Genomic DNA, 15,839 nt, shown 5'->3' with positions numbered 1-15,839 from the left:
CAGCATGTGAAATCTCCACTTGTAGTCTAACTGGGCTTACACTCCTCCCTCCTTTTTGCTACTAATCACAGCTCGGCAGCTGTTTTAGCAGTCTCGAGCCGTGATTGGCAGCGTCTGGAAGTGAAGACTCTGAAGAAACGCCCATTTTTTACTGAAAGGAGAGATTTCACATGCTGCGCTCTCTAGGAAACAAATGTGAATATCTCCGCAACGGAGCGACACAGCTGAAAACGGAAAAGAGCGTCAGACTCGGAGGAGCTCAGGGAATTTTACAAAGTAATTCAATTTTTTTTAAAAAACAAGGTCCCTATCCACCTATGATGAAAGTCCGCCGAATCCAAGTTGGATGAGTCGGTCGGGGGGGTGAGGGAACAGGTGTTACCCGAGCCTGCGCCCTCATCACTAGTTGTTACCCTACTGAAGGTGGCACTAGGGACGTGGCTTTCATTGTAGTCCCTAGTCCCGTATTGTGCGTGACTCCGCAGTACAGATCCGTGACCCAGATCTGTCCGGCTCGTTCACATCGCCGTTCCACTACACAGCAGCTTCCGATGTAACCACAGCCAGAAGCTCCTTGTAATTACACACAAAGGAGACGCGTCCATTTTTCATCCTTCGATGTACCATGTGTTGCCCATTTTCCACCCCGATGAATCACAAGAAAGGTTCGGCCGCTCTGAACGGTTCAGCTCCAGTCATTAAAAACGTTTCGCTGGTGCCAGCATTAATTCATTACAATGCTTATTATTCATTAACACATATCAGCGACACGCAGCCATTCCCCACCGGTCCAATTATAAATTACATCCATGATCAGCGAGGCATCGAGGAGACGACGAAGCATCTTTCCTGAACAAATAACCATTAAACAGAACACATTTCGGGAGGGGAGAGCACCCACCCTGGGATCAGCGGACCTCATTGTTCACATAAAGCCATTTTTCAGGGTATTATTGCTGTCTCAAGTATTTATGCGATAAGTGGACTATAAGTCATAATGAGAAAATGTGTGCTGAAATCATCTATCTGATAGGTGGTCTCCCTGATACAATTGACTTTTATAGTAAAAAAAAAATAAATCATTAACAGGGATGTCTAGCTGAATAAAAAAATGGCCTTCCAGTTTGTGTTTGACCCAGAAACAAACCTGTGTATGAAGGGGGATGGCTGACTGCACATTTTTAATAGCTAAGCCAGCCCCCTTTCTCTATCACAGCCTATGTATAAGCAGAGAAGGGGGCTGGCTTGGATGTTGAAATGAGACAGCCAGCCCCCTTCATACACAACTATGGTCACTTACCAACACAGAAAAATCCTACGTTATGTTGGAATCAAATCAGAAAAAGACCTGCCGGGATCAGGTTTAACCAGATGTAAACTATATTAGTAAGTTGCTTAACCTACTAACTTAAATAATTTAACAACTATAGTTTTTTTTCTGTAACTAGAAACCCCTTTAACACCTTTAGAATTTATCTGTTTTTTTTTTTTTTGTTTGTTTTTTTAAAGTCAGCTGTAGGAAGGAATGCTGATTAACCCCTTCATGACCCTGGGATTTTTTCGTTTTTCCGTGTTCGTTTTTCACTCCCCTCCTTCCCAGAGCCATAACTTTTATATTTTTCTGTCAAGTTGGCCATGTGAGGGCTTATTTTTTGCGGGACGAGTTGTACTTTTGAAAGACATCATTGGTTTTAGCATGTCTTGTACTAGAAAACGGGAAAAAAATTCCAAGTGCGGTGAAATTGCAAAAAAAGTGCAATCCCACACTTGTTTTTTGTTTGGCTTTTTTTGCTAGGTTCACTAAATGCTAAAACTGACCTGACATTATGATTCTCGAGGTCAGTATGAGTTCATAGACACCAAACATGACTAGGTTATTTTTTATGTAAGTGGTGAAAAAAAATTCCAAACTTTGCTAAAAAAAATAAATAAATTGCGCCATTTTCAGATACTCGTAGCGTCTCCATTTTTCGTGATCTGGGGTCGGTTGAGGGCTTATTTTTTGCATGCCGAGATTACGTTTTTAATGATAGCATTTTGGTGCAGATACGTTCTTTTGATTGCCCGTTATTGCATTTTAATGCAATGTCGCAGCGACCTAAAAAACGTAATTCTGGCGTTTCAAATTTTTTTCTCGCTACGCCGTTTAGCGATCAGGTTAATGCTTTTTTTTAGTTGATAGATCGGGCGATTCTGAGCGCGGCGATACCAAATATGTGTAGATTTGATTTTTTTTTTTATTGATTTATTTTGATTGGGGCGAAAGGGGGGTGATTTAAACTTTTATATTTTTTTTTTTATTTTTTTTTACATTTTTTTTAAACTTTTTTTTTTTACTTTTGCCATGCTTCAATAGCCTCCATGGGAGGCTAGAAGCAGGCACAACTCGATCGCCTCTGCTACATAGCAGCGATCTGCTGATCGCTGCTATGTAGCAGAAATGGAGGTGTGCTGTGAGCGCCGACCACAGGGTGGCGCTCACAGCCACCGGTGATCAGTAACCATAGAGGTCTCTAGGACCTCTATGGTTACCATCCTGACGCATCGCGATGACGTCATTTCCGACCGCCCGGACGGAAGCGGTAGTTAAATGCCGCTGTCTGCGTTTGACAGCGGCATTTAACTAGTTAATAGGTGCGGGCAGATCGCGATTCTGCCCGCGCCTATTACGGGCACATGTCAGCTGTTCAAAACAGCTGACATGTCCCGGCTTTGATGCGGGCTCACCGCGGAGCCCTGCATCAAAGCAGGGGATCTGTCCCGTCCGAGGTCAGAAAGGGGTTAAAAGAAGCAGCACCCCCCCAAAAAAAAAATAAATCTGCCCTCTCCTCCATTGTTGCTTTGACTGTCTACACCGGGCTGGAGGAGATGTCGTCATGACCATTGATTGGCTGCATGGTCGAGTGAATGGTGGTCCCGACTCAGACACTTCCTGTCCGGTGGAGAATGTCGAAGCAGAACTGGTGGATCAGGGGTAGATTCCCATGGCAGTGGACTGAGGGGAAAGTGTCTAAAGTCTTATGGAAAGCAGAAAAACCAGACTATTTACAGAGAGAAAATGGAGAGGAAATAAGTGCAGGATAGAAGCTGTGATGATACACAACAGCAATTGAAAACATTCGACCTCATATCCAGCCTGTATTACTGGGAGTAATACTCCTATAAGATGAAAAAGAAGGGTCAAAACTGCTGATCGACTCCATTTAAAATCTGACGTGTATTTCTGAGTTTGACCCTACTGAGTGCGCACAGCAGATCCACGAGGGCAGTAGCGTCATTGCCATTCAATGGGTAATCCTCTGGATTGAGTATCCTTCTGCTGATTTCCAGGGCAGATTTTTTTTTTTCTTTCCTTACATGTGAACGGTTTTGTGGGAACCCCATTCGCATGGCATGGAGAGCAGATCGTTGATGGGGGTTTGATGCAATTTTGGTTCAGAATCCACAGAAAAATCCTTGTCAAACCTCCCTCTTGCGAGCGTTGCCTAGCATGGTGGGTTTGACTCTTGCATGTAAAAAGAAACTTTCTCCAAAAATGGTCTTCCCCTCTCAATTGTGTACTGTCTATTCGCACAAATGTTACACGGAGTATTTATCCATGAGCCAACTCTAATAAAGCTATATTTTATGCCAATGAACGAAAATCTCGAACTGCACAAAACGGGTTTGATAATTGTATTACGGTATATAAGCTAAAGTCCGCGGTTTACCTCGAGATTGTACTGATTAGATGCTAATACTAGTTGTCTAACTTTTGCGAGCGCAAGTTATTGTAGTAAATTGTCTGTATTCCTCCTTCCTTTACATTACAATAAATACATTTGCCTCTTGGTTTTGGTTATTTCGCTTTTCAGGAAGGGGGGGTAACTCCATACCTTTTTTTTCAAGGAGTTCTATAAAAGTTTGGTGTAACGGTATCTTCACATGTGGCAACAGAAAGCCATTACAAAAATACAAAAATGTTGGTGTTGAGGGCGAAAATTTGAGAGAGAGCCCCTTTCCCTCTGCCAAACACCTTTAGATGCTACAGTTGCCTTTGATCACTAAGGGGTTGGCCAAGGTTGTTGGCTTGTACGGGACAATGCATAGGAATGATTTTCTTGATGAGCCGCCAAGTTCCGAGAAGTGTCCTTTGACAACTTGGCGTTGACTTTTCGAGAAGGGCAATGCATAGGAATGATTTTCTTGATGAGCCGCCAAGTTCCGAAGAGGGCAATTTGACAACTTGGCGTTGACTTTTCGAGAAGGGCAATGCATAGGAATGATTTTCTTGATGAGCCGCCAAGTTCCGAGAAGTGTCATTTGACAACTTGGCGTTGACTTTTCGAGAAGGGCAATGCATAGGAATGATTTTCTTGATGAGCTGCCAAGTTCCGAGGAGGGCAATTTGACAACTTGGCGTTGATCTTTCGAGAGGTCAAGGTGATGACTGCACTGTTCAGAAGTTAAAAAAAAATGGATCATATCAAAAATCTCTTAGGATCTTGGAGGCTTTCTTTGCCAATTTTTTGGGGCAAAGAAATCATTAGGCTAAGTTCCCATGATGAGTACCGATACCTGTTGGGTGGTGAGCGTGTTTGGCAGATATCGGGTACCTGTCATATTCTAATTAAAAGGGCATGTTCTTGATACCTGCTGATTGTGCACGTGACCCGGCAGGTAGCAGTAGATGTGACATCACTTGCCACTTTCACCTCCGATGTGGATGTGCCGGAATACCCCTTTAACTGTTTAACGACCTACGATGTACATTTTCATCAATGATGGCTAAATTAAAGTATGAAGCTGAGACTGCTTCATACCAAGCAGATGTAGACTGTGTTACACAGCCGGTATCTGCAGGGCCCAGATGCTGTAGCTTAACCATTTAAATGCTGCTGTTGGTCTCTCGCAGTAGCATTTTAATGACGTAATTTACAATGGGATTGAGAACCGATGACTTGCTGTGATAGCTGAGGCCCCACTGAAGGCTCCTGTAACTCACATATTAGTCCTCTGAAGCTCAGCCACAGACTGAGCTTCATAGGAAAACTACAGTTTTGCTACACTGAAATACTGTGGTATTGCAGGATACCACATTATTTAAAAAAAAAAAATTGGTATCATAGTGTCTAAAAAAAAAAAGTCCAATAGATCAAAAACTAAAATTATTTAAACCGTACGATAATTTGCAAAAAGAAAAAATGAGCTCTGGAATTACTATTTTTTGGGGGGCGTCACTGCAATTCCACTCAAAAAAAAATCTAAACCTATGTATCACAAAAACACCAGCTTCCTGCTCAAAAAACAGACTGATCTGAAGAATCATCATTCAACAATAAAAGCTGTAAAAAAACACAACTCAACTCATGAAACAATGTCGGCATTTCATTATTTTTTTTGGAATTTTAACCTCATTTGGAATTTTTTCTACCAGTTTCCAGTACATTACATGGTAAAAAAATGAATGGCGTCACTCAAAACTAGAATTCGTCTAGCAAAAAAACAGATTAAAAAAAAAGGTTATGGCTCTTGGAAAAAGGGGGAGGAAAAAATGTTGAAAAGGAACAACATATATAATTTTTAAAATCCTAATGCAACAGTGCAGTTGAACTTAAAAAAATTTGTAATGTACTTAATTACAGAAAAATGCCTCGTTGCCCACTTATCAGACACTACTTCTGTCCCACACAGATCATTCACTCAAAAATGACTAGATCTGTTTACAGCTCTGTCTTCAGTGAGGGATCATATTATACCTGCTGCCTATAAATATCTATGGAGGTGGCTGGGTGGGGTGAGGGGTCAAAATAAAACAGCTGCCTATAAAAGTCTATGGAGGTGGTGAGAGGTCATATTACCGTATACCTGCTGCCTATAAAAGTCTGTGGAGGCCGTTGAGGGATCAAATTGTTCCTGCTGCTTTTAAACGTATAAGGAGGTGGTGGGGATGGCCGGGCGAAAGCAGCAGAACACAAAACAAAGATGCCACAGCTTCTAGTGCTAAATAATGTAGGGTACATGTCATATAATTGGCAGAAATAGGTATTCCATTTGTACACACATAACATTTTATACTGAAAGTCTCCTGAAACAATTGGGCTCGGAGATAACTCCAATCCCGGCTGTTGTAGAAATTATCCACTCCCCCCACTATAAAATGATGTCTCAGTGCCAGAACGTAACAGAATAAATCCCCTTTTTTAGACCAAGATTCTCTCCGAAATTCATCTTACACATCATTTTGGTCGGTTATCGCTCGGTGAACCCGTCGGTGGTTCTCACGTATGGCTTCTTCTGGTGAAACAAGCAGATTTGTTGTGCGTGACTCTTCAAGTTCCTTCCCATTAAATCTCAGCATTTGTTATTCTCACAACACCTAATTATGTAAGATGTTATAAAGGTATTGTCCTCCAGAATTGGCTCATCCTATACTTGTCCATTTCTAGCTAATTGCTGTTTTCATTTCCTGCCTTGTTGTTACTCGGCTTCTTGTTACAATTATAGTCCTGTGTTTTATGCTAATGGGAACATAAGAATTGTGCCGTCATCTTACACAATGTTCTCTGACATCTGCTGCCTCCTACAGTATTGTAACCCACCCAGCCGTAACAGAACACCGTGGGCTCGGTGCGCCAAGGGCATTGCATCCTGGACGCTTTACCAGTACGTTCTGGGAACATTATGTCCATTGTGCCTTGTGTAGGAACACTACTGAAATAAAACTATTGGGCTACACATCTTAATCATTGAATTCAGATTTTGTCTTCAGTCCTATTGCCCCGGTGTATAACATCCAGACCATCCCCCTGGTGTATAACATATGTCCCCTCACACCCCCACCGATGTATAACATTCAGCCCCCCAAGTGTATAACATATGTCCCCTCACCCCCCCACCAATGTATAACATCTGGCCCTCCGTCCCTAGTGCATAACTTCCAGACCCCCGATGTATAACATCCAGGCTGCTCGTCCCCTAGTGTATAACCTCCGCCCCCCCACCCCTGGTGTATAACATCAGTCCTCATTGCCCCCAGTATATAATATTCACATACAGACCCTCACCTTTTAGTAAATAACATCCAGCCCCTCGTCCTCAGTTGTATAACATCCATAGCCCCCACCCACCACCATACCGGCTGCCTTTACTACCATGTGACAGAGCGGCCGGTGGTGCAGAGCGCACTGATACCAGTGCAGTCCTATAATAAGAGCCACAGGGGTAACACGTCCGTCCATGACATTTCTTACTCCTAAGTCTTCCCTCATCACCTGCGAGTGATATTATTGAGGTAAAACTGCAGCAACTCGGCCACAAAGTGTAGACCAAGTACCGTTACAGAGCGGGGAGCAGAGAGCAGAAAAGTCACCAACGCCCTGCTGACTCCATTCCATAACTGCAGAGTCCAGATCTCCTCTGGTATTAACATCAGTACAAACACTGCGCCCCCGCCGGGAGCTTCTTGGCTGAGCAGCTGCATGCAGCCGTCCATCACCAATCACAATGCCGAGCATCGGCTGGAGTGGTGTAAAGCCGCCACCACTGGACTCTGGAGGAAATGTGTTCTGTGCAGTGACAATCACACTTTTCTACCTGGTGTCTGTTGGACAACTCTGGGTTTGGTTAATATCCAGAAGAACGTTACCCCCTGACCGCATTGTGCCTCGGTGGAGAAGGGATAAAACTATGTCTTGTTTTTCAGGAGTTGACCTCCATCCTTCACTTTCAGGGAAGGGAAATCTTGATACTTCAGCATACAAGAAATTTGAATAATTGTAGCTTCTACCTTTGTGAGAAGAGTTTGGTGAAGGCCCTTTTCTGTTCCCCATGACTGCACCCAGTGTTCGATGTCCATAAAGGCCATGGTTGGGAGAGTTTGGTGGAAGAACAAGACCAGACGGACAGAACCCTGACATCAACCCCATCCAACACCTTTTTGATGAGTAGAACGGGGATTGTGAACCCAACTTCTCCAACATCTGGGCCTGACTTCACAAATGGTCTTGTGGATGAAAGGACAAACATTCCCACCTTGTAGAAAACCTTAGGAGAGTCTAACTGGAGAAAGGTAACAACTCCATATTAATGTCTAAGGATGCAGAATAAGAGATCATAAAACCTCCTTGAGATGTAATTTGAAGCTGTCCCCATACTTCTGTCCATATAGTGCTTATTTGTATGTGTACATGGGTCTTTAGAGACATGGAACATTTGAACAATCGACACAATCCATGCATCTATGGTCTGATCTCACCCAAAAAACTCCTGTAAGTTTGATTGAAAGGATAAAACATTACAATCCTCAATTATGTGATTAGCAAAATGGGATAGACTTAATTTAGATTAATTTAATTAAGATGGTCATGGTAAGCCTGGTTCATGTAACCACTATGGTGGAGCTTGGCAGTGGGCTGTTGACATCTCTCGAGTTGTCACACAATAACTCCGACTCTCTCGTTTCTTCTGTACCAGCAGATGGCAACAATTCTCTCTGGATGATCACATTTTTTCCTGCAAGATGAAATCACATCTGAAATTGATGAGCCAGGAGGAAACTACTGAAGTATAAATTAGTTTACGAGACATCCAGGACAAAGGTTGACTAAACACATGGGTTCACTAAAAATTATGATGTTCTCTTGTAATAAAGTTTACTAAAATTAGTTTTTATTACATTTATGGGGTATAAGATACAAGAGACCCTCAGGTTACTTAAGTTTCAAGCCACACTACGTCCAGCTTACCACGGCCACAATGAAACGAAGCCATGTTCCGTCTACAATGAACAATACCACAGACATCGAATTACCTAGACCACCGTAATATCAATATTGCCACTCTATAAATTGAGAATACGAAAATAAGAGTCGTACTGAAGCCTACTAATTAGAAGGATATATATAATTAGATGGTGGCCCCTGTATGTATATAGCAGCCACATAGTATATAGCACAGGCCACCTAGTATATAGGAACCATGTAGTATATAGCATACAAATAGTACGTGGCCTGTGCTATATAGTATGTGGCTGCTATATACATACATATTGTAGAATACCCGATGCGTTGTATATAACGCAGCCCACGCAGTATCTAACACCGGCCACGTAGTATATAGCAGCCATGTAGTATATAGTACTGCCCACGTGGTATATAGCAGCCATGTAGTATACAGTATTGTCCACGTAGTATACAGAGCAGCCATGTAGTATATAACACTGCCCACGTAGTATATAGCAGCCATGTAGTATATAACACTGCCCACGTAGTATATAGCAGCCATGTAGTATACAGTACTGTCCACGTAGTATATAGCAGCCATGTAGTATATAGTACTGTCCACGTAGTATATATCAGCCATGTAGTATATAGTACTGCCCACGTAGTATATAGCAGCCATGTAGTATATAGTACTGCCCACGTAGTATATAGCAGCCATGTAGTATATAGTACTGTCCACGTAGTATATATCAGCCATGTAGTATATAGTACTGCCCACGTAGTATATAGCAGCCATGTAGTATACAGTACTGCCCACGTAGTATATAGCAGCCATAGGCAGCATCAATAGTAAAACGTTGGGGACACACAGGGTTAATAGCGGCAGTAACGGAGTGTCTTACCTGCGGCATAACGCGGTCCGTTACCGCCGGCATTAACCCTATGTGAGCGGTGACTGGAGAGGAGTATGCTGGCGCATGGCAGTGACTGCGGGGAGTAAGGAGCGGACATTTTCTTCTCGACTGTGCCCGTTGCTGATTGGTCATGGCTGTTTTGCCGCGACCAATCAGTGACTTGGATTCCATGACAGACAGAGGCCGCGACCAATGAATATCTGTGACAGACAGAAGGACAGACAGAGAGATAGACAGAAAGACGAAAGTGACCCTTAGACAATTATATAGTAGACTAGATGGTGGCCCGATTCTAACGCATCGGGTATTCTAGAATATGCATGTCCACGTAGTATATTGCCCAGCGACGTAGTATATTGCCCAGTCACGTAGTATATTGCGCAGCCACGTAGTATATTGCGCAGCCACGTAGTATATTGCCCAGTCACGTAGTATATTGCCCAGTCACGTAGTATATTCCCCAGCGACGTAGTATATTGCCCAGCCACGTAGTATATTGCCCAGTCACGTAGTATATTGCCCAGTCACGTAGTATATTGCACAGCGACGGAGTATATTGTCCAGCCACGTAGTATATTGCCCAGTCACGTAGTATATTGCCCAGTCACGTAGTATATTGCCCAGTCACGTAGTATATTGCACAGCGACGGAGTATATTGTCCAGCCACGTAGTATATTGCCCAGTCACGTAGTATATTGCCCAGTCACGTAGTATATTGCCCAGTCACGTAGTATATTGCACAGCGACGGAGTATATTGTCCAGCCACGTAGTATATTGCCCAGTCACGTAGTATATTGCCCAGTCACGTAGTATATTCCCCAGCGACGTAGTATATTGCCCAGTCACGTAGTATATTGCCCAGTCACGTAGTATATTTCCCAGCCACGTAGTATATTGCCCAGTGACGTAGTATATTGCACAGCGACAGAGTATATTGTCCAGCCACGTAGTATATTGCACAGCCCACGTAGTATATTGCCCAATCACGTAGTATATTGCCCAGCCACGTAGTATATTGCACAGCCCACGTAGTATATTGCCCAATCACGTAGTATATTGCCCAGTCACGTAGGATATTGCACAGCCCACGTAGTATATTGCCCAGCCACGTAGTATATTGCCCAGTCATGTAGGATATTGCCTAGCCACATAGTATATTGCACAGCGACGGAGTATACAGCACAGAGCCACGTAGTATAGACACTTAAAAAAAAAATTAAACATATACTCACCTTCCGAAGGCCCGTTGAAGTCCTGCTATACTCACCATCCGCCGCCTTTCCCGCTCCTCGGGACACTCCCGGGACCGCTCCATTGCAAGCGTCAGCTTCCGGTCCCTGGGCTCATGTGAGCAGGACCTGTGATGACGTTGCGGTCACATGACCGTGACGTCACGGCAGGTCCTTGTCGCACACCAGTCCTGGGACCGGAAGCTGCCGCTTGCAATGGAGCGGTCCCGGGAGTGTCCCGAGGAGCGGGAAAGGCGGCGGATGGTGAGTATAGCAGGTTTTTTTTAAAATTATTTTTAACATGACATATTTTTACTATTGATGCTGCATAGGCAGCATCAATAGTAAATAGTTGGGGACACACAGGGTTAATAGCAGCGGTAATGGAGTGCGTTACCGCTGCCATTAACCCTGTGTGAGCGGTGGGTATTCTAGAATATGCATGTCCACCTAGTATATTGCCCAGCGACGTAGTATATTGCCCAGCGACGTAGTATATTGCCCAGTCACATAGTATATTGCCCAGCTACGTACTATATTGCCCAGCCACGTAGTATATTGCCCAGCGACATAGTATATTGCCCAGTCACGTAGTATATTGCCCAGCCACGTAGTATATTGCCCAGTCACGTAGTATATTGCCCAGCCACGTAGTATATTGCCCAGTCACGTAGTATATTGCCCAGTCACGTACCCAGTCATGTAGTATACTGCAGAGCCACGTAGTATATCGCCCAGTCACGTAGTATATTGCTCAGCCACGTAGTATATTGCCCAGTCACATAGTATATAGCAGAGCCACGTAGTACGGTACATTGCCCAGTCATGTAGTATATTGCCCAGCCACATATTATATAGCAGAGCCACGTAGTATATTGCCCAGCCACGTAGTATATTGCCCAGCCACGTAGTATATTGCCCAGCCACATAGTATATTGCCCAGCCATGTAGTATATTGCCCAGCACAGAGCCACGTAGTATAGAGACTTAAAAAATAAATAAACATATACTCACCTTCTGAAGTCCCGTTCAAGTCCTGCTATACTCACCATCCACCACCTTTCCCGCTCCTCGCCACGCTCCCGGGATCGTTCCATTGCAAGCGTCAACTTCCAGTCCCAGGGCTGGTGTGAGCAGGACCTATGATGACGTCGCGGTCACATGACCGTGACGTCACGGCAGGTCCTTGTCGCACACCAGCCCTGGGACCGGAAGCTGCCACTTGCAATGGAGCGGTCCCGGGAGCGTGGCGAGGAGCGAGAAAGGCGGCGGAGGGTGAGTATAGCAGGTTTTTTGGTTTTTTATTATTTTTAACATGACATATTTTTACTATTGATGCTCCATAGGCAGCATCAATAGTAAATAGTTGGGGACACGCAGGGTTAATAGCAGCGGTAACGGAGTGCGTTACACCGCGGGCCGTTACCGCTGCCATTAACCCTCTGTGAGCGGTGAGCGGAGGGGATTATGGAGTGGGCGCCGGGCAGTGAGTGCAGGGGAGTAGGGGAGGGACTAATCGGACTGTGCCCGTCGCTGATTGGTCGCGGCAGCCAAGACTGGCAGCTGCCGAGACCAATCAACAAATGAATAACCGTGACAGAAGGACAGACAGACAGACGGAAGTGACCCTTAGACAATTATATAGTAGTTTAGAAGGAAGCAAGAAAAGCTCAATGTCAGGCAGCAGCTACTAAAGCAAATATGATTTTATTATATGTAACAGAGTGACTAACCCGTTATCCACCTGTACAGTTGCTTTTCTTTGGAAGACCACATATTGAAGATGGCGTTCACTTTTATGAAATGTATATAGAATAGCCGGAAATGGTTTGAAGGTGAGAGACTAGATTAATAATTTGGATGGAGTCTTATAATAAGACCCTGCAAAAATAAACCTTGTTCACCTTGGGAAAAAAAATGGTCTTTTTTCTAGTGATCACAGGGGTTCAGTGCCAACACTATCATCTCGAATGAATAGTGAGCCAAGGTTGCCTTAATTACATAAGACTAAATATGAGCGAGGCAATTGTAAGCGAATCAAATTTCCAGAAATTTGCCGATTCTAGCTAATTTGAGTTTTGGCAATTTCTCTTTACCAATCCATGCCACCGTAGCTCCCTGCCAGTCCTTTGCTGGCTTCCAAAGCCCCTTTCCGGCATTGATCTCCTCCTTACCAGTGTCAGCCAGGCCTCAATGCACATTCTTATGTTATGAAGTCTCGACATGACCACCACCCCCAAGTGACCGCATGGGGCAACACAACACATTGTGATGTCAAAATGTGAATAGAGGTCTAGGTGGTGCCGGAAACAGAGCTGCCGTTCACTTATTTCCTACAGATGTATGTGATTTGATCGAGAGCGCAGAGAGTGACGCTAACACGGATTGGCAGCTGGGATAGCGTGACATAATGTTACGCCATCCCTGGGAGAACCAGTGACAATACTGAACCAAAGGGGGTATGTGTTATTATTAAACTCAGGGATTGAGAAGGTGGACAACCTCTTTCATAGGGACCAGTTTGTGAATTCTATTATTATAGATGGAGGTCACAATTGATTTTTTTGTTACCCCAATGCCCTATGATTGTCAATGGCACTTTCTCTGATGATTGCTCTGGCACATACATTGGCATGCTTGGATAATTAGGCCCTTGGAGATTTAATAGGGTTGCTCAACGGAAAGCTGGGGAGCCATTATCGTAGCCATTATTAGGCTGCCAGGCTCCGAGTTAGGCTGGGTCTCAGCATCTTTGATTAGGGTATCCCTAGGATAGGGGCATTAGTAAACTATACGTCAAGGCTATTGTATCATGCCATGGACCCTACTGGGTCGTCAACTGTAATGCCTGCTGCTGGATTTCACCGAGTGCCTAGTATTTTGATATTTTGCCTAATTTTCCAGTACTGGATGCATATTTGGCTGTGCGGCACTGTCCACTCTTTATTTGCATACTGTGATACTTTGGTGTCGTTGGGCATATTTTAAAGGGGTTGTCCAGTCCAGAAAAAAAGAAATTATCACCAATCCTCAGGTTAGGTGGTAACTTGCTGATTGGTGGGAGTCCCAGGAAACTTTTATTCTCAGCGGGGAACTTACAAATTGGCGCCACAGGGCAAATTCCTGACCGCCCTCTCCATTAATTCTCTATTGGGCTACCCGAAAAAGCTGAGTGCAGCGACATAGGGAATAAATGGAGCAACGGCCGAGCAACGTACACTAAACCGAAAAAAGTTCCCCGTTCTGCCGATCTTTGCGGGTCCCAACTCCATCGATCAGTAAATTGACGTCCATCCTGTGGATAGATGATGACTTGTTTTCTCTGGAGAACCCCTTTATCGCTGCTGTTGTCTTCGGTCAAAAACGACCGACCTTGAACTTCAATATTCTTTAAAATATTCAAGATGCGGCTCTGAAACCCGTGGCCGACCGACCCATCCTCATTTAAGTCAATCAACCACAAGTTTCAGAACCGCATCCTGAACACCCCCAAAAAATACCAAAGTTCAAAATAGGTCTCCCCAGACCGAAGACAACAGCAGGGTTTAAAGTGTTTTTCGATAAAGTATTGATTTTAATGAAATGTTCGATCTAATGGTACGTGACGTTTAAGCAAACTTTTGCTGCTATTTCTGATAGAGCGGGATTTTTTTTGACCCCCATATATATTTGCACAATATTCCCATGCAAAAATATTCCCTTTTAAACTAAGCAACTACATTTCAATCCCATCCCCCCCCCCCAAAAAAAAATAAAAAAAAATAAAAAACAAAGGTGGATTTAAATGATAATCTTTATTTTGCACATTCAGCACGTTCTCATATTACATCGAAAGTAATTTTCATACAATGCTGAAAAAAAAACAAAACTTTTCGGTAACAATCCAGATACTATAATGAGACTGAATGTTACAGAGGTCGATTCTTCAAAGCTAATTTCAGCGCTGATGTGCCCTTCACTGCCCACGTGGGGTGACTACACCTGTTTTTAGCTCAGAATGATCCCTCATAATACCTGATATCGGCGTACTCCATTCTTCTTCTTATTCACCCATGCTACCAGTCAAGAACATCAGTAAAGTTGCAGTAGTGCAAATATCACTAGAATAATACTAAGGCGGCATGCTCTTATGTGGGAGCATTGCTAATTTACATTTCTGCCTATGCACAGTGTTTACAGCTTTCTGCCTATTCACAGCGCACACAGAAAACTGCTGATTAGTGGTGTTATACAGGATGATGATGCCGTCCTACGTACTGTATTGTGGAGCCTCTTTCAATTGCGATATTCAGAGCCGCTGTGGATATGCTGACCCGAACTCAACAACCTAATATGCTCAGGTCCGGACATTTCGGGAGCATAAACGTTGCCTTACACTCTACTATCGGGACTTTTACCACGTCCCAGACTATAGTCCTACCACAACCTAAACTTCATTTTCAGTCCTCACAACCACATACTTCTTCTTCTTTTTTTTTTTAACATAAAATGACATATTCAATGGTGTACCCTTAAAGTAATGTACACCACTGTATACCATATTCTAAAAAATTCTAAAAAAAAAAATAATAATAATATACCACTGCATACTATATTAATTCTAAAAAAAAATTAAAAAAAATTCTCATTTAAATTAAATTACATGAATTCCATATCTACGATACAGTTTATAGCAGAATAAAATTACACATTTTATCATTTACAACTTTATATTAAATTAAATTACAAAGTTAAGACGGCACATTTTAATAAATCAATGACAATACAATAATTGGAGAAATAAATTACTCTGTAGAATTGCAAATTTCGTTATGAACGATTCCAGCTTTGGAAATCTAATAACTGCAAGAGAATAGTTTTCATAGGTTTAGCCATGTACATGGTCGTGGGGGTCTTCGCAACGGTGTCGGGGGGGACTTGCGTACTTCGGTCCATGTACGTTGCACGTGCCACCATGTATCCCCCGTTTTGATTTTTTAACCCGTAACTCAC

This window comes from Ranitomeya imitator, chromosome 9 (assembly GCF_032444005.1).
Source record: "Ranitomeya imitator isolate aRanImi1 chromosome 9, aRanImi1.pri, whole genome shotgun sequence".
NCBI classification, from domain to species: Eukaryota; Metazoa; Chordata; class Amphibia; order Anura; family Dendrobatidae; genus Ranitomeya; species Ranitomeya imitator.
This window is presented reverse-complemented; position numbering follows the sequence as displayed.